General features: G+C 37.1%; 1 protein-coding gene across 3 annotated transcripts in view; it reads left to right on the forward strand.

Moving 5' to 3' along the window:
- The window catches only part of Ints6 (integrator complex subunit 6), a 92,800-nt gene that overhangs the window by 36,061 nt on the left and 38,566 nt on the right, over nt 1–18,173 (forward strand). Inside the window, exon 1 of one of the 3 annotated variants that reach the window (XM_013034843.1) lies at nt 1,206–1,292. The exons of the other annotated variants lie outside the window; for them this stretch is intronic. The gene's annotated coding sequence lies outside the window, so the exon portion shown is untranslated. Of the gene's footprint in view, nt 1–1,205; nt 1,293–18,173 lie in introns of those variants that run through there. 3 annotated transcript variants of the gene reach the window in all.

Here is an 18,173-nt window from a genome sequence, read left to right on the forward strand (position 1 = left end):
CTGTAGCTCAAGTGGTTGGTAGAGTGCTAGCCTTGAGCTGAAGAGCGGAGGGACAGCGCTCAAGCCCAGAGTTCAAGCCCCATGACCAACAAAAAAACAAAAACAAACAAAAAAAACCCTGTTACTTTAAAGACTTTTCTTTGAGATAGTCTGGGTTAGTCTAGGCTGGCCTTGAATTTTGGATAATCTTGCCTTAACCTCTCAAGTGCAGGAATTATAAGTCAGGATGCTCAAGGATCTTTTCTTTTCCTTGCCTTTTAACATTTATTTTAGGAGAGAATTTTGTATTTAAAAACAGAAATGTGCAGAATTTTATCTCTGGATCCTGATAAGTTACAGTTTCATTTTGAAGTAGATTAAATAAATAAGCCATTAATTTATCAGCTTAATTTAAAATGTTTTTAAAGAACATAATGATGCAGAATTTAAAATTATTTATTTTGGTCAGAAGGTAAATGAAAGTGGTAGAATGTCTGCTTAATAAGTTAGAGGCACTGTGTTTAAACTGCAGTACTGCTAAAAACTAAACCAAATAAGAAAAGAAGTTGCTTATTTCAAGCATTAACATTGACATTGAGCAAAATGCTGGAACAAGTGCTGGTGTGTGTGTGTGTGTTTGTGTGTTTTTTACACGTTCTTGTTAGTCTTCTGATGTTTTGTTAAACTCAGCCCGTTTGGATATGCCTCAGTCAGTTTGAGAGAATCAAAGTGTTAAGTAATGGGGCACACGTGTGTAAGCATTATGCTAATAGTTATTTATAAATATTTTTAATAGTATTTAGCTTTATTTACATAGTTACTTTATATAATTTCCACTCTCAGTTTTCTTTTCAGATGTAAAACTACAATAGATTTAAAATTTTTCAGATTTGTTTAGTAGGAGTAAACTTTGCCACGACTGGAACTGTTTTGAAACTGTGGTCTTTATATATCAAAGCAAGGCTACATTTTTATCTAGACAAGGCTGTTTTGGTATATTTTTCCCCACGCTCTGTCTTTTCAGATTGAATTACTGATCTTTCCCCCTTTGTTTTGTTTGTTGTGGTTTTGATGTTTTTTTTCCTTTCAGCTAAAGGAGCAGCCCAGTGGTTTTCAAGAAGTGCCAAAGTGCACTGACGGTCTCATGATGACTGGTGCCTCAGGGAGGGTCGTGATTCCTGGATACAGGATCGACCTGATCCTGGATGTCACTTCAAGCAGTCAGATCGTGGGGAAAAGCCTTGTCTAATGGCTAGCCTTCCTCAAAAGTCTGTTGCTAGTCATCTCGGAGGGCCTCAGAAAAAACCTTAAAGGTGAGCAGAGTAGAGTGTAGTTCTCTCTGGGGACTGTGACTATTTGTCGGAGAATCTAATTAAACCAAGAATGATAACTTTCACCTGAGATCCAGGTTCATTGGGTAAATTAACTTTAAGCTTATAAGTTTGTTGATGATCAGACCCAGCTTTTGAGTTTGTAGAAACTACCTTTCTAAACTTAAGATATTCAAAGAGGAATTTGATATTTCTTGGCCTCCTCAGAACCTTAGTTTAGTATTCTCTTAAACAGAAGAAGCCTTGCTATTATAGCTAAGGGACACTTTGGTTACAAAATTACATTGTTAGCTACATACAATAGATTTTTTTGAAAAGATTACCTAATAGAGAATTGCCTTAGCTTATATATTTACATTTGACTTGTCATGATAAACTTTAAAAATTAGAATTTTGAAGTATATATTAAACATGGCAGATATTGGGTGTAGTGATATACTCTGTAATCAAAACATTTAGGAGGCCAACCTGGGCTATAGCAAGACCCTGTTTCAAAACAAAAACAAAATAATAGCTACTTTTTAAGTAGCATGCATTTTTATGTGGCTCATATATTATGGCATTCAACTTGAGAATATTAGTATTTCCTTCTTCATTTAATAACAATTTTAGCACCATAAAAGGATTCTTGAGCTGTTTTGAGTATTTGAATTTGGAAAAGTTTAATTCAGTGTCACTTTTCTATGATTTGAAGCACTTACAGAGCTCAGATACTCTTTACTAACCTTGATTATAAGTTTAATTGGACTCAAAACTTGTCCTAAGATCTAGTTTTTGCTTAAAAGTTTAGTTTAATTTCCTTTATTAGTAAAAAATTAATATGGGGCATGTACCATTTTCCATGTATATACATTTTTCAATTTAGAAATTATGTGTCCAGGCTGGGGGTATAGCTTAGTGTGGTCATAGTGATAGAACAGTAGAGTCAGCAAGGCCTTGGTTCAATCCCTAGTACTGAAAAAAAGAAAGAAAAATAGGTGTGTGTGTGTGTGAGAGTGGTGTCTGTGTCTGTGTGAATGCATGTATTATGTAGTTGTACACAAGGAATTATGTCAACATATATAATAGTACTTTGAAATCCAGCTAGTACTTTGAGACCCAGCCAGTAAGGCCTATGAGGGTGAGAAATGTTTGCTACTGGAACTGTAATACTTGAAGGCACATTCACCAGGCACCCAATACATACTTCACTCCTAGAAAGAAAACTGACAGCATATGTTCCATTTTGCTCATCACTTGCTTTTATTAAACCAATTACATATATATGTAACATGAACACAACAAATACATATGTGTATATAAATAAGTTGTTAATTATATATTATTGGTTTGCATTAATGTTAAAAATATGTACAACAGCAGGAATTTTAAAAGGTGAGATGAAAAAAGATTCAAAAGAAGTTACAAGGTTTCTTCCTGCACAGTGTAAATAGTGGTGTTTACCAGAAGTTGACAAACATTTTCTTCAAGGAACCAGATATAAGCATTTTGACATTTCAACCCACGTGGTCTTTTAGAATTCCTCAACTCTGCTCTTACCAAACAGAAGCAATATGTTAAATAAATGATCATGGGTATATTCGGTATATTCAGTAAAACTTTAATTTACAAAAAATAGTCTGTGGGTTGGGTTGCTTGATAGGCCACAGTTTGTTGAACCCTGGAATACCTCTTATCTCGGGGACCAGCTTTATAACTTGGATTTGGGTTGTAGTACTGCTATTAGTTCCTTTTCATACTAGTTTAGAGTGAATTTCATCTACATGATTGATTTTTTTTCCATAGTAAAATGAGTAAAATGGTGATAGTAGTCCCAAGTAGTACTCAGTTTAACAAACACTGAACAGTTGTGAAGTTCAGAAACAAGCGTAGATACTAGGTCATGAATTTAGTAAGAGCGATAGGTAAAGTTACAGCATAGTGTAGAAAGTAAAATGATTGAAACACAAACTGTAGGATGAGTTGAGAAAGTTGAGAAACTGAGGAGCAGCCTTTGGGAAATGTCTCAAGTTGGAATTGAAAAGGTTATTTTTAATTTTTGAGGTAGATGAAGGCTAAAGCATAATGTTGTCAGAAGAAGTCTTAGAGTAATCATTTGTACCTTGGTATTGATAATTGGCAAGATGTTCAAGGAAAAAATAGCAGCAAGACATAGAAAATGGCCCATATCTGTATGCTGTACAAAGGTGCTTAGACTATTGCCTTGTAGATTGGTAGGACTTGTTGACAAAAGAGTGGTGGAGAAGTGAGTGATCAGATTTGCATTTAGAAACATAGTGGCAATAGTGTGCAATATACAAGTAGCAGATTTTGTGTGTGTGTGTGTGGTCTGTGTGTGTGTGTGTGTGTGTGTGGTCTGTGTGTGTGTGTGTGTGTGTGTGTGTGGTACATACGTGTATCAATATTGAAGCTTGAACCCTCTGCTTGACTTCTTTGCTTGTGGCTGGTACCCTACTACTTGAACCACATCTCTAGTTCCAGCTTTTTCCTGGTTAGTAGGAGATAAGAATCTTTTGGATTTCTCTACTTAGGTTAGCTCTGAATCAAGATTCTTAGATCTCAGCCTCCTGATTATTTAGAATTGTAGGCAGAGCTAGCTACCAGTTTGCAACTCACCTAATTTTTTTCCTTACAAAAGACACATTAATTGTTTATAGATTGATTTATACTAGATATACAGAAACTTGGAATACTAGTTAGCAATAAAAATGAATAAACTGCTGACATGGTACAATATGAAAGGAAATTAAGAACATTATATTAGATGTTAAAAACTACATATGGCATGATTCCATAGATACGGAATCTCTCCATAAAATAAATGAGTGGTTCCCTGACTAAAATGGGCGTGGAGATTTTCTTTAGGGTGTTGGGAACTGTTCTAAAACTATTGATGAAAGTTGTACAGTTCTGTAAACTTACTAAAAATCATTTTGTTTGGCCCTTAAAAATGAATGAAATTTATGGTATACAATTATACCTCAATACATTAAAAAAAAAAACAACTAGACTTCTCTTTTACAATTTGATGAAGTAAGACTTTGTTAAAGGAAGTATTTCCATGTTCCTAGTTGGTGTTTCCTCTGGCAAATACCTTAATCTATTTTTTAAATTAAAGAGGGGTTATAATTACATACATCAGGTAAAGAGTATATTGCTTTTTGTACAATGTCACTCCTTCCCTCTCTTTCTGGTTTTTACTCCTGTCCCTACCTACAAGTTCATTTTCAATATAGTGTTGACTACTGGTGCATTTGTTTACCCTTTGTCCCTCCCATTTCTGTTGCTTTGTTCTCAAGGGTAGTGCTCTACCACTGCAACCACAGTTCCACTTCCAGTTTTTTGGTTTTTTTTTTTTTTTGTCGGTCATGTGGCTTGAACTCTGGGCTTGGGTGCTGTCCCTGCGCTAGAGCCACAGCACCACTTCCGGTTTTCTAGTGGTTTATTGAAGATAAGAATCTCATGGACTTTACTGCCCCAGCTGGCTTTGAACTGAGATCCTCAGATCTCAGCTTCCTGAGTAGCTAGGATTACAGGCGTGAGCTACCAGCGCTCAGCTCCACTTCCAGTTTTTTTGGTTGTTAATTGGAGATAAGAGTCACGTGGTCTCATGGACTGTCCTGTCCTAGCTAGCTTTGAACTGTGATCCATTGTCTGGTCTCAGCCTTCTAAGTAGTTAGGATTGCAGGCATGAGCCATAAATACCTATCCTTAATCTACTCTTTTTTTTTTTTTATTGTAAAGATACTATACAGAGGGTTACAGTTACATGAGTGAGGTAATGAGTACACTTCCTCTTGAACATTGTTACCCCCTCCATTGTTTTCCCCCTACCATCCCCTCCCTCCCTTCCTTCCCCAAGGTTCTTTTTTTTTTTTTTATTGTGATTAAGTGACTACATAATTTCCGGAATTTCACAGTATTGTGGAATAATGATGTTCATTTAAAGTCACAAGTTCATTCTAACTTTCCTGGAGCAAATTGTCTATCACAGTATAACGGTGTTCACATGTTATATACCATATATGTGATCAGCAGCATGGGGATATTTAGTAGTGGTTCAACCAGATGAGTGGGAGTTCTTTGCTTAATCTACTCTTAACTATGAAAAGGTCAGTGTTTTATATTTTAAACTTGTAAGGTATACATTAACTACTAAGTTTTATAGAATTTGCTTTGAGTAATAATTTTATATTTTCTTGGTAAGTAGATGAGAGAGCCAGTGCTTATATTAGATATTAGTGTTTAAAAAGTTTGATATATGGGGCTGGGAAGGTGGCTCAGTGGTAGAGTGCTTGCCTTGCATGCATGAGGCCAGGGGTTCGATTCCTCAGCACCACATAAAAAGAAAAAAGCCGGAGGTGGCGCTGTGGCTCAAGTGGTAGAGTGTAGCCTTGAGCTGAAGAGCTGAGGGACAGCACCCTGGCCCAGAGTTCAGGCCCTATAACCGCACCCCCCCGCAAAGAAAAAAAAGTTTGACATAGCCTAAAGAAAATTTACTTATATATTGTATGTATAAAGAACATTTCAATAATTTTATTGTATGGTAGCAAACAGGAGTTGGTCAGGTTACTTCTGTCAAATCAAAATTAACATTGATGTTTTAAAAATGGTGAAAAATGCCGGGTGCCAGTAGCTCACGGCTGTAACCCTAGCTGCTCAGGTGGCTGAGATCCAATGATAGCGGTTCAAAGTCAGCCCATGAAGGAAAGTCCGTGAAACTCTTGTCTCCAATAAACCACCAGAAAACTGGAAGTGGTGCTCAAGTGGTAGAGCGTTCACCTTGAGCTGAAGAGCTGAAGGACAGCACTCAGGCCCAGAGTTCAAGCCCCATGACCCACCCCTCCCAAAAAATGGTGAAATAATTTTTAAGGAAACTGAAAGTTTATCCTTAAAACATGATCTATAAAATATAAAAGTTAAGGATAAGCTGGGTGTCGATGGCTCGCACTTGTAATCCTAGCTACTCAGGCTGAGATCTGAAGATTGCAGTTCAAAGCCAGGCCTGTCAGGAAAGTCTGTGAGACTCTTATCTCCAGTTAACCACCAGAAAACAGGAAGTGGCACTGTGGCTCATGTGGTAGAAGCACTTGCCTTGAGCTGAAGAGCTGAGGGATAGTGCCCAGGCCCAGAATTCAAACCCCACGATTGCCAAAAAAAACCCCTAAATAACAAAAAAACTTAAGGATAATATATGGTTCTTTGGTTTACTTTTCTTTTTTTTGCTGGTCCTGGGACCTGAACTCAGGGGCCTAGGCACTGTCTCTCAGCTTCTTTTCTTGAAGGCTAGGCTTTACCACTTGAGCCACAGTGCCACTTCTGGCTTCTTCTGAGTAGTTTATTGGAGATAAGAGTCTTATGTACTTTTCTGCCCAGGCTGGCTTTGAACCACAATCCTCAAATCTCGGCCTCCTTGAGTAGCTAGGATTACAAGTGTGAGCCAACAGTGCCCTGCTTCTTTGGTTTACTTTTCATTTATTCATAACATGTTGTCAACGTTGCTAATAGCCATTCTGAATTGACTCTGGCTATACACCATACATCTTCATTGACAGAGCACTCTGACCACTACCTCAGCCATCTTGCAGTTCTGTAGGTGCCTACTTATTTTAAGACACAGGAGAAGCTTTTGTGAAAGTAGAGTCTCTCTTAAAACAAAATTATACATTAGAAGCAATTGCACTTTTCTATAAATAGTTCATAGTAAAACCTGTGTTGCATTATTTTATTTACTGATTTATCTAGCTAACTCTAGTGGAGTTACTAGTAGATAAAAATTTTCTCAGTGGGAGTAGATTGAGGTAGTAGATTCTGCATCAAAATTTAACTTGATATTATTTTCAAGGAAATATTTATTAAGGGAAGAACTCAGGTATAAATAATGCTTTTAAACTTACAAATTGTCCTCATAATCTTGTCATATATAGAATGTAAGCAAATAGAATGTACAACAATTGAAAAATGTTAATTTCATTCAAGTAAGTATTGAAAGAACTATTATGTATTGAGATACTTTTTCTTAGAAACAGACTGTGAGGGATTCTCAGCTCTGTTGCTTTTTTAAAGTTTGACTGCCAAAATAAAGGAGGTCAATTTTAGTCATTAAGAAAATATGTATTAAATTTTTTGTGCTTTTCTTGTTTACAAGATAGTTTCACATTTCATCTAATTCTCAATTCTGTATGTGAGGAAATAACTAAAGTTGATTCTCACATTAGCAGAGAATGCTAGGACTTACTTGATCATGATAGTTTTTTCTTTTTCTTCAAGTCCATTGATCCACATTTTATTGTAGGACTTAAGCAAGAAAACTAGCCAACCAACTAACCAATCAACCAACCCATGAAAGAAACAAAATCCAACAACCCCTCCCCCCAGCATTCTGCTAAATAAAGATAATTAAAGTCAATCTAATAGTATTGAGAGTTTAGAAACTCACACTCATTCATCAGTTGACTTGCAGTGAAAGAGACAAGATAGTTAATGAGAAAGGAGTAACCTAACAGTGGTACTGAGAGAATTGAGTATTAGTCACATTTGAAAGAATGAAGTTGAATCCCTTCCCTGATAATGTAGACAAAAGAAAATATATTAAAGACATAAATGTTAGAGTTTAGATTCTAGAACTCAGAAAAACGTAAGGTGTCATGATTTAGGATTAGTCAATAGGATTTTTAGGCATGATATTAGAAGCATAACCAAATACCAAAAAACTAATACTGTTTCTAGCTTTAACTTACAGCTGTAGTCTTAGCTGCTTGAGAGGCAAGAGATTGGGAGGATCATAATAGTTTAAGGCTATCCTGGAGAAAAGTTAGTGGAGACCCTATCTCAACTAGTAAAGCTGAACATTATGGTATGTGCCTGTCATCTCACTTATCTGGGAAGCACTAATAGGAGGATTGTGGTTCAGGCCAATCATGGCCCTAGTTGGTGGGGGAGCAGGGCGGGGTGGGGTTGGGGTGGGGGACAAAACTCAAAAACTAAAAATCATATGGTATGGCATGTGGCTCAAAGTGGTAGGTAGCAAGTTCAATGTTTTGAGTTCAACCTTCAGTACCGCTAAAAGGAAAAAAAAATTATTTATCCTAGTATCCAGAATAAATGAAGAACTATTATAACAAAAATACTAAGAAATGTTTAAAAATAGTCAAAGATTTTTTTTGGGGGGGGTCTGGTCGTGGGGCCTGAACTCTGGGCATAGGCACTGTCCCTCAGCCCTTCAGCTCAAGGCTAGTGCTCTACCACTTGAGCCACAGCACCACTTCTGGCTTTTTTTCTTTTTGCTTATGTGGTGCTGGGGAATCGAACCAAGGGCCTCATGCGTGCAAGGCAAGTGCTCTACCACTGAGCCACCTTCTCAGCCCAAAGATTTTGTTTTTGATTTTGTCTTTTTTGTGTCTGTTCTGTCTCATTTGGCTTTGTGAACCAGGATCCTCACATCTCAGCTTCCTGAGTAGCTAGGATTATAGGCATGAACTAACAGCTGCTTAGTCAAAGGTTTTGACTAGATATTTACCAAGCATTTTAATAAACATTTCAAAAGATATTCTTTCCCACTACTCATTTATTCAAGATTATAATGAGATTGTATTATCATGTATAATAAGAAAGGATATAGCAACAAAGTTGGTAGAATATAGAGCATCCGGAACCCTCACATTGCCAATGAGATATGATGGAGCTACTTTGTAAAATAATTTGACATTTTATCAAAAAGCTAGGTTTTAGAGGTACCTTCTAGCTCAGTAATTCTACTTCTGGTTATATACCTAAAAAATAGCTGGGTGCCAGTGGCTCATGCCTGTAGTCCTAGCTACCCAGCAAGCTGAGATCTAAGGACCATGGTTCAAAGCCAGCTGGGCAGGAAAGTCTGTGAGACTCTTATCTCCAATAAGAGCTTGAGCGCTGTGGCTCAAGTGGTAGAGCTCTTGCCTTGAGCTGAAGAGCTCAGGGACAGCACCTATGCCTAAGTTCAAGCCCTACAACCGACCAAAAAAAAAAAAAAAGTAAAACAATATGAAAGCATGTTGACACACACACACACAAATCTATAAATGTCATCTCATTGTTATTCACAATAGTCAAAAAGTAGAGGCAGTCCAAGTTATCTATAATTTGATTAGTAGTATCCAAACAATGGGTACTGTGTCGTTTTAAAAAAAGAAAAAAAATTGTAACACTTGTTATAACATGGATAAATGTTGAAAATGTAGGTGAAATAAGTCAGACACAACAGGCCATGAATGAAGGATTTCATTAGTATGAAATGCTCAGAATTAGCAAAACATACAGGACAGAAGTAAATGGTGGCCAGTGGCTTAGGGTAAGGGTAGGCTGCTTATGCATATGGGTTTCCCTTACAGGATGCCTAACCCTAAAGAAATGAAACAAATGGAAAAAACTTTTATATTTATTCCCATATAGCCTATTTCCTTCTCAAGTGACTAATTCCTTTTGTAGTAAATTTAGAAAATCATTTCAGCTAGTGGCTCCAGTCTCTACTTTGTATTCTTGCTCTCACAATGTTTTTTATTCTATCTTCCTTAATTAAGTCAATAGTTTATTCTTTCCAAATTTTTTTTTTTTAATTTTTTTTTTTCGGGTCCAGTCGTGGGGCCTGAACTCTGGGCCTGGGTACTGTCCCTCAGCTCTTCAGCTCAAGGCTACACTCTACCACTTGAGCCACAGCGCCACCTCCGGCTTTTTTTTTCTTATGTGGTGCTGAGGAATCGAACCCAGGGCCTCAGGCATGCAAGGCAAGTGCTCTACCACTGAGCCACCTTCCCAGTCCCCTCTTTCCAAATTTTCTTATTTGTCATTTAATGGAATTTTGCTAGCAATATTGGGCACTCGTTCTTGGTTTCTTTTGAGTCAGAGTCTCACTGTGTAACTCAAGATGGCAATGAACTTATTATATAGTTCTGGCTTGATCTTCTGCCTCAGCCTCCCAAGCACTGGCTTTACAGACATGTGGCACTCTGCCTTGTTTGGACAATCTTATATATTAAAGCTTCTCTTGAATTTTTTTTCTGACTTTGCTTTGTCTTTTGGTTCTGTTTTAATCTTCATTCCTGACCATTTTGTTGGCTTCTCCCTAGTGTTAATAGTCGGTTACTTTTGTTGCTTTAACCTTGGCACCCTTTGGACAGTTTCTCACATTCCTGTGCATTCATTTATCTATCACTATATATGGATTTCCACATATAAGCAAGTTCATAAGTTTTTCTGTAGTTTTTTTTTTAAACTGTAACTGCTTCTAAGTACTCTACCTACACTCAACTGTCCCCATTGTTCCTAGAGGATAATCAGCATTAGTTACTAATGCCTAGTTTGTGATTCTGAAGTCCTTCCCATTTCTTCCCATATTTCTATCCCTCAGAGACACTCATTTATTAGAATACTGGTCAAATGATAAGTATTTAGCCCTACTTTCTTTATACTTCTAGAGTTTAGTTTTTGTTGCCAAGTCTTAATGTGAATTATGTTACTCTATGTGCTTTCACTACTACTTTCTATTCAGTTCCTGGAGAACAAGGCCTACCTCCTTTGCTGTTTTGAATTCTTGGATATAGACAGTTCTCTTTATAAATATTTATAGAATGGCAAATCAATGAATATAATCTTCTAGAATGTCCAAATGGAATGTGTTATAGAGTGGTTTGAAACTCAAAGTTTTCTATACTTGAACACTAAGAAAATATATACAGACTTAGTAATTTTACATAACTTGCCTCAAGTTCTTATTCTTTTTTTTTTTTGGTCATGGGGCTTGAACTCTGGGCCTTGGTGCTGTCCCTCAGATCTTCAGCTCAAGGCTAGCGCTCTACCACTTGAGCCACTGTACACTTCAGGTTTTCTGAGTGGTTTATTGGAGGTAAGAGTCTCATGGTTTTTCCTTCCCCGACTGGCTTTGAACTGAGATCCTCAGATCTCAGCCTTCTGAGTAAGCTAGATTATAGGCGCGAGTTACCGGTGCCTGGCCTCAAGTTCTTATTCTTGATCACTCTCTAGTAACATTCTTTTTTTTTTTTTTTTTTGGGTCCGGTCGTGGGGCTTGAACTCTGGGCCTGGGCGCTGTCCCTCAGCTCTTCAGCTCAAGGCTAGGGCTCTACCACTTGAGCCACAGCGCCACTTCCGGTTTTCTTTTCTTTTGCTTATGTGGTGCTGAGGAATCGAACCCAGGGCTTCAGGCTTGCAAGGCAAGCGCTCTACCACTGAGCCACCTTCCCAGCCCTCTAGTAACATTCTTTGAGTGCTGTCATATGCTCTCTTCCCTGCCATGGCTTCTTTATCTACAGGCTGATAATTTTCACCTCATTTCAGTTCTGTCTAGCCAACTTCATATTAGATACTTTAACTTGGATGGTTAATAAGTACTTCCAGTTTGACATGCTTGAACCCCAACTTGTAAATTTTCTTGTCATTGTGGAAATAATTTATTGCATAATTATGGTTTTTTTCTGTTTGTTTTTGCTTTTACTTTTATTATTTTTTTGTTGGTCTTGGGGCTTGAACTCAGAGGCTGGGCATTGTCCCTGAGCCTCCTTGTGCTCAAGGCTAGTGCTCTACAGCTTGAGCTACAGCTGCACTTCCAGCTTTTTCTGAGTAGTTTATTAGAGATAAGAGTCTCATGGACTTTCCTGCCTGGACTGGCTTTGAACCACGATCTTCAAATCCAAGCCCCTTGAGTAGCTAGTTCCTGGCTAATTTCTTAATACATTTTAAGTATATTTTCTTTTTCTAGTGGTAATTTTCTTAGTCAGAGTGATTTGTGCAGACTTATAAGTAAATAGAATAATTATATAATTTTTTTCAAGTTTTTGAAATTTTAAGTGGACAATTAATCACATTGAGGGGCAGAGGGGCTCTCTTCCCATCTTCCCATCTTCCCATTATAATATAGAAGAATATGTTTACTTCAGTAGTCTTTTTTTCTTCTTCAATAATAGAAGAGATTGAATCAAAAGCCTCACACTTACTAGGCAAGTGTTAGAACTTGAATCATGCTCCCAAATCCTTTATTTCATTGTCAGTGTTCCTAAGAAAGTATCACTAGTTCATATCTGCAGATATGTTGCCCATATGTTCAACATAGAAAGTAATTTATTGGCTTCCTCATTCTTTTTTCCTTGGATCTCTCTCCTGGAACCCTTTACTTTTAGCTTCCTGTTGCAGTCTGAAAGTTTGTTTTCTAGGACTGTGGTGAGTCTTTCCTATATTTCAGTTGAAAATAATCATGGGAATTGATTTCAGTTCTCTCTTCCATGGAGTCTTAAGTTTTCTAAAAGATCTTTTGTTATCATCCCCATGATTCTTTTTTTAAAAAATTTTTTAATTGTGAAAATACTGTACTGAGGTTACAATTACATGGACAAGGTAATGAGTACATTTCTTATCAAACACCATGATTCTTTTTGTTTGCTTAGGACCTCATTTTGATATGGTGCATGTTTTCCAGTAGCTTCCTGAGGATGGATTCAGGGCAGTAAATGAAGATGTTGGGCTGCTAGTATCTGTTCAGGTCTTACACTTGATTGCTGCTTGTTTTTTGTTCTTGAATTTTTTTTTAATTATTACAAAGATGATGTACAGAGGGATAAGTCAGGTAACGAGTACATTTCTTTTTGGACAATGTCACCACTTCCCTTGCTCTCCAAGTATTTACCTCCCATCCCCCCACAAGTTGTGTAGTTCACTTTCAACATAGTGTCATCTAGGGAATATCACTGATGCATTTGTTCACCCTTTGTTCCTTTATTTCTGTGCTCCCTTACCCTCCCAAAGACTGATACACAAACAAGACAAGAGAACAGAAAACAGAAATGGCAGCAAAGGAAAAAGACTCTTTTGTTTCCATTTCCTGGAGTTCATTTTGATAAATATTATTATTTATATATTTTGGTAGTCTTGGGTTTTGAATTCCAGCCCTTGTATGTGCCAGACAGGCAAGCTAAGCTACACTTTTAGCTTCTTATCCTTAATTTTGATTTGTGTTTTGTGTGTGCACCTGTGCCTATGCCTCTCTGTACAAGGCTTGAATTCAGGGCCTAGGATGTTTCCCTTAGCTTTTTGCTTAAGGGTGGTGCTCTACTACTTGGGTCACACCTTTCCTTTTGGCTTATTGCTAGTTAATTGGAGATAATAGGTTCACAGAATTTTTTGTCCAGTTAAGTTTCAAATTGTGATCCTCAGATCTCAGCCTCCTGAAGAGCTAGGATTACAGGTATGAGCCACCAGCACTTGGCTTGATTCCAAGTTTTTAAGTACTTTTTTTTTTCAAGTGTTTGGAAGACACTGTTCCACTGGCTGTTTCTAGTGTGATATTAAAAAGTCCAATATCAGGGCTAGTAATGTAGCTCAATTGGTGTTCAGTTGTATTATTATTATTATTATTTTTGTCAGTTGTGGGACCTGAACTCTGGGCATGGGCACTCTCCCTGAGCTCTTCAGCTCAAGGCTAGCACTCTACCACTTGAGCCACAGTACCACTTCCAGCTTTTTCTGCTTCTGTGGTGCTGAGGAATTGAACCTAGGGTCTCATGCATGCAAGGCAGGTACTCTACCACTGAGCCACCTTGCCAGCCCAGCTGTTGTATTCTTGAAAAAACCCTTTGAGCTTTTAACTCAAACTTTACATTATTTCTTTGACAGTTTCTCCTCTCCCATGTGTCTGTCTCTCCTATGTCTCCCCTTTGTGTTCTTTGGTTGCATCAGACTTCAAATCCATTATTATTATTTTAATCTCCTTTCTCCTACCTCTGCCTTTCATTTTTTTTCTGGGAGTTTTTCTTACCTGTGTGGGTGAAGTGCTTGGTTTTTGCTAAGGTTTGTGGGGTGTGTGTGTGTGTGTGTGTGTGTGTGTGTGTGTGTGTGTGTTGTTTTTTTTCTGGGGGTTTTTCTTACCTGTGTGGGTGAAGTGCTTGGTTTTTGCTAAGGTTTGTGGTTTGTATGTGTGTTGTTTTTTTCTGGGAGTTTTTCTTACCTGTGTGGGTGAAGTGCTTGGTTTTTGCTAAGGTTTGTGGTGTGTGTGTGTGTGTGTGTGTTGTTTTTTTCTGGGAGTTTTTCTTACCTGTGTGGGTGAAGTGCTTGGTTTTTGCTAAGGTTTGTGGTTTGTGTGTGTGTTGTTTTTTTCTGGGAGTTTTTCTTACCTGTGTGGGTGAAATGCTTGGTTTTTGCTAAGGTTTGTGGTGTGTGTGTGTGTGTGTGTGTGTGTGTGTGTGTGTGTCTGTGTGTGTGTCTGTGTGTGTGTCTGTGTGTATGTCTGTGTCTGTGTGTGTGTCTGTGTTGGCTTGGGCTCAGCCTCTGTGTGTGTGTGTGTGTGTGTGTGTGTGTGTGTGTGTTGGCTTGGGCTTAGCCTGGGCACTGTCCCTGAGCTCTTCAGCTCAAGGCTAGCTCTCTACCACTTGAGCCACAGTGCCACTTCCAGTTTTCTGGTGGTTAATTGGAGATAAGAGTCTCATGGACTTTTCTGCCAGGGCTGGTGAACTGTGATCCTCAGATTCAGGCTCCTGCTAGGATTACAGGTGTGAGGCACTGGCACCTGGCTTTGTTTCTACGATCTCAAGGTTTCAATGCTCTCATCTTTTAATGAGAATAATAATAAGGACATAGTTGTGATTGAGATAAAAGTTCAGGGGAATTATATGGATTTATTTTCTGTCACTGCACCCAGTGCTTGTAGGGTTTCGAAAATTTCCTTTGACTGCAACACCTGTACCCTAAGGGAAGGTAGAATTTTAAGTGGAATGGCACTTAGGTTGAAGAATTATCTGGACAAGAGACTTAGCAAGGATGATTTGCATTATTCAAGCCTAGAACACAGAACTCTTGTTTTTTGTTTTTTAAATCTCAAAATCAGTTAAAGTATCTAACCTTTATTATCTTTTTCTAAGTCCTTTGACTATACATGTAAATTTAAAATCAGCCTGTTAATTTTTACAAGAAAGTCTTCTGTAATTTTGAATTAGACCTAATAAAATAATTTGGAGAACTTGATACTTCATATTGCTTGTTATTTGAACTACATGTTTCTAAACTATTCTTTCTAAATTACATGTTTCTCAGATTTTCTGTGTCTTTAATTTTCTAAGCAATATTAATAGTTTTCAGTGTATGAGTTTTGCATACATATTATAAATTGGACTTTTTACTTTCAATTTGATTTTTTATTATGTAGATATATAGTTAATTCCCCCCCCCCCCCGCCACTTTGACCTTGTAGTCTGTGACTTTCCTACATTGACTTATTATTTACTAGCTTTTTTCCAACCTCTTGGAAGTTTCACACACAAACGCTTGTCTTAATTAGGCACTTTTACACTTAATCATAGTGGTGTGATCCTCATCTAGGAGCTAGTTAGAATGTGTGCCAAGGACATCTGTTTAGATTTTTGAATTAAAGACATCTTAAAAGTCATTTTCAGCCTGATGCCAGTAACCCATGTCTGTAATCCTAGATACTCAGGAGGCTGATATCTGAGACTCATGCTTCAAAAACCAGTCTGGACAATAAAGGTCCTGAGACTCTTACAAGCCAATAAACTACCAAAAAGCTAGATACAGAGCTGTTATTCAAGTGGTAGAGCATTAGCCTTAGAACACAAAAGTTGAGGGTCAGTGCCCAGGCCCTGAAAGCCTCAGGACTAGCACAAAGCATTTTTTTCCTTTTATCTTCTTTTACTGTTCGATAACATGTTTATTTAATTTTATTTAAAAATTCTATAGTGTAAAATAGTAATGTACAAAAATGCTGTTTATCTTTTTTTATACTAGTTTTTCTTAAAAATAAGCTAGCCAAAGTCTAGCTAGTTTTGTTGTTTCATTTGGCTTGCTATGGTAAGTGCCCCATTACTTAGTAAATAAAATTGAAATTGAGCTTTAGTTCAGTTTTAGCAAAGTCATTAATAATTAGGATTTGAACTACTGTCAAATACAAAGTAACCAGATAAAGACGAAATTTTCATCACTAACATCATTCTGCCATTTGTTTTTGAGATGAGTATTGGAAATTTTTGTTATTGTTATTGGTTTGGGTTTTATGCTAGAAGTTGAGGAAGAAAAGTATAGTAAGATTGAGGAAAGAAGGAAAAGATAGGAATATATTCCTGATCTTAAACTGAGTTACATTTCCTTTTCTATAGCTGTCAAGAAAGCTGTAGAACATAGTGAATTGGTGACATCATTAATCATCTTAACTAACAATATAAAACACTTTAATTGCATCAAGTTAATGAAAGTTCAGTAAATATAAACAATAATTTACCTTGCTTATTGGTCCATTAGACTAAAGGTTTGTCAAGTAGAATTACTACTTTAATGAATAACTTACTGGTTTTTGACAGTTACATCCTTAATATGTCCAAGTATTTTGAGTACACAATATAAACATTTTTGCCATGTTTACATAGTTGTATTTTTTTGTTTTGGGTTTTTAAAAATGTAGTACATGGAATAGAAGATTACAGATAGCATGTAGTCTCCTTTGTGCTCCCCTTACACAGTGTCATTCACCTTTCTTCCTCTTTCCAGAAGTAACAATTGTGATTTTGGTGTATAGTCTTAAAGTCTTTTGTCTATATTTTATTTCACTACATATGTGTGTGTGAATATGTGTACGTGTGTGTGTATATACTAAATCTTGCTAACTTTTAGCAATGCCTATACTACTTTTTCATTTATATCATTTTTCATTTTGCCATTTTTTTCATCTAACATTGTTCTGGACTCAAAAAGACATATGTGTACAGTCACACAACATAAGAAGTAGATGATCCAGTGCAGCAAAGACAAGTACAGTCTTCTCAATAAATGGTGCTGTGTCTACTAGATGACCATTTAGGGGAATAAAACTCAACAATTTATTTTCACTCACTGAAAATAAAACATACTTCAGATGTGTTTCAGGTTTAATACCAAGCAGGAAGACACTAAAGCTTTTAGAATATAAGAGAATATCTTCATGATCTTTGAGTACATGGAAAGCAATAATTACAAAAAGAAAATATATTTATAAATTGTTTTATCAAAAGATAGTATTAGCTGGATGTGGTATAACATATCTATAATCCTATCTACTCAGGATGCAAAGGTAGGATCATGGTCTGAGGCAATGTCTGAGGTTTAATATAAGATTCTATATTAAAAAGGGGGGAGAGGAAAAGGACTGGGGGTGGGGCATGTCAATAGAGTACTGTCTTAGCAAGTATGGGCTTGAGGCCCTGTGTTCAAACCTCAATATCCTCCCTCAGAAAAGCAAACACAAAAAACGTAGTGAAAGAGGATAAGTAGAGAAGATTCTTGTAATGCTTGTATCCAGCCAAGAAACGGGTATCTTGAATATTTTGGTAATACTTCAAACTAATATGAAAAGGCAATTCATTATTTCTTTAGCGGCAAAAGATTTAATAGGTATTTCACAAAATAGCACATTGAAAGGTTCAATTAAGTATATGAAAAATGATGATCTTCTGTAAATATTGGTGAAATTGAAACTACCTAGAAACCAATATATGTATACACTAAAATGATAATGAAGAAGGTAGCTATATAAAATTTGTAAGAGAAACAAAGCAGCTAATGTTTTAATATATTGCTGTTAGGAGTAAAACCATGTAGGAAGACTATTTGACAGGTTTCCTGCCCCCATCCCAGTTGGGGTATTTGATCTCTTAGCTGAGGTTGACTTCAAAACTTGAGATATAGGGCTGGGAAGGTGGCTCAGTGGTAGAGCGCTTGCCTTGCATGCTTGAGGCCCTGGGTTCGATTCCTCAGCACCACATAAGCAAAAAGGAAAAAAGCCAGAAGTGGCGCTGTGGCTTAAGTGGTAGAGTGCTAGCCTTGAGCTGAAGAGCTGAAGGACAG

Source organism: Dipodomys ordii, unplaced genomic scaffold (genome assembly GCF_000151885.1).
Source record: "Dipodomys ordii isolate 6190 unplaced genomic scaffold, Dord_2.0 Scaffold197, whole genome shotgun sequence".
In the NCBI taxonomy this organism is placed as follows: domain Eukaryota; kingdom Metazoa; phylum Chordata; class Mammalia; order Rodentia; family Heteromyidae; genus Dipodomys; species Dipodomys ordii.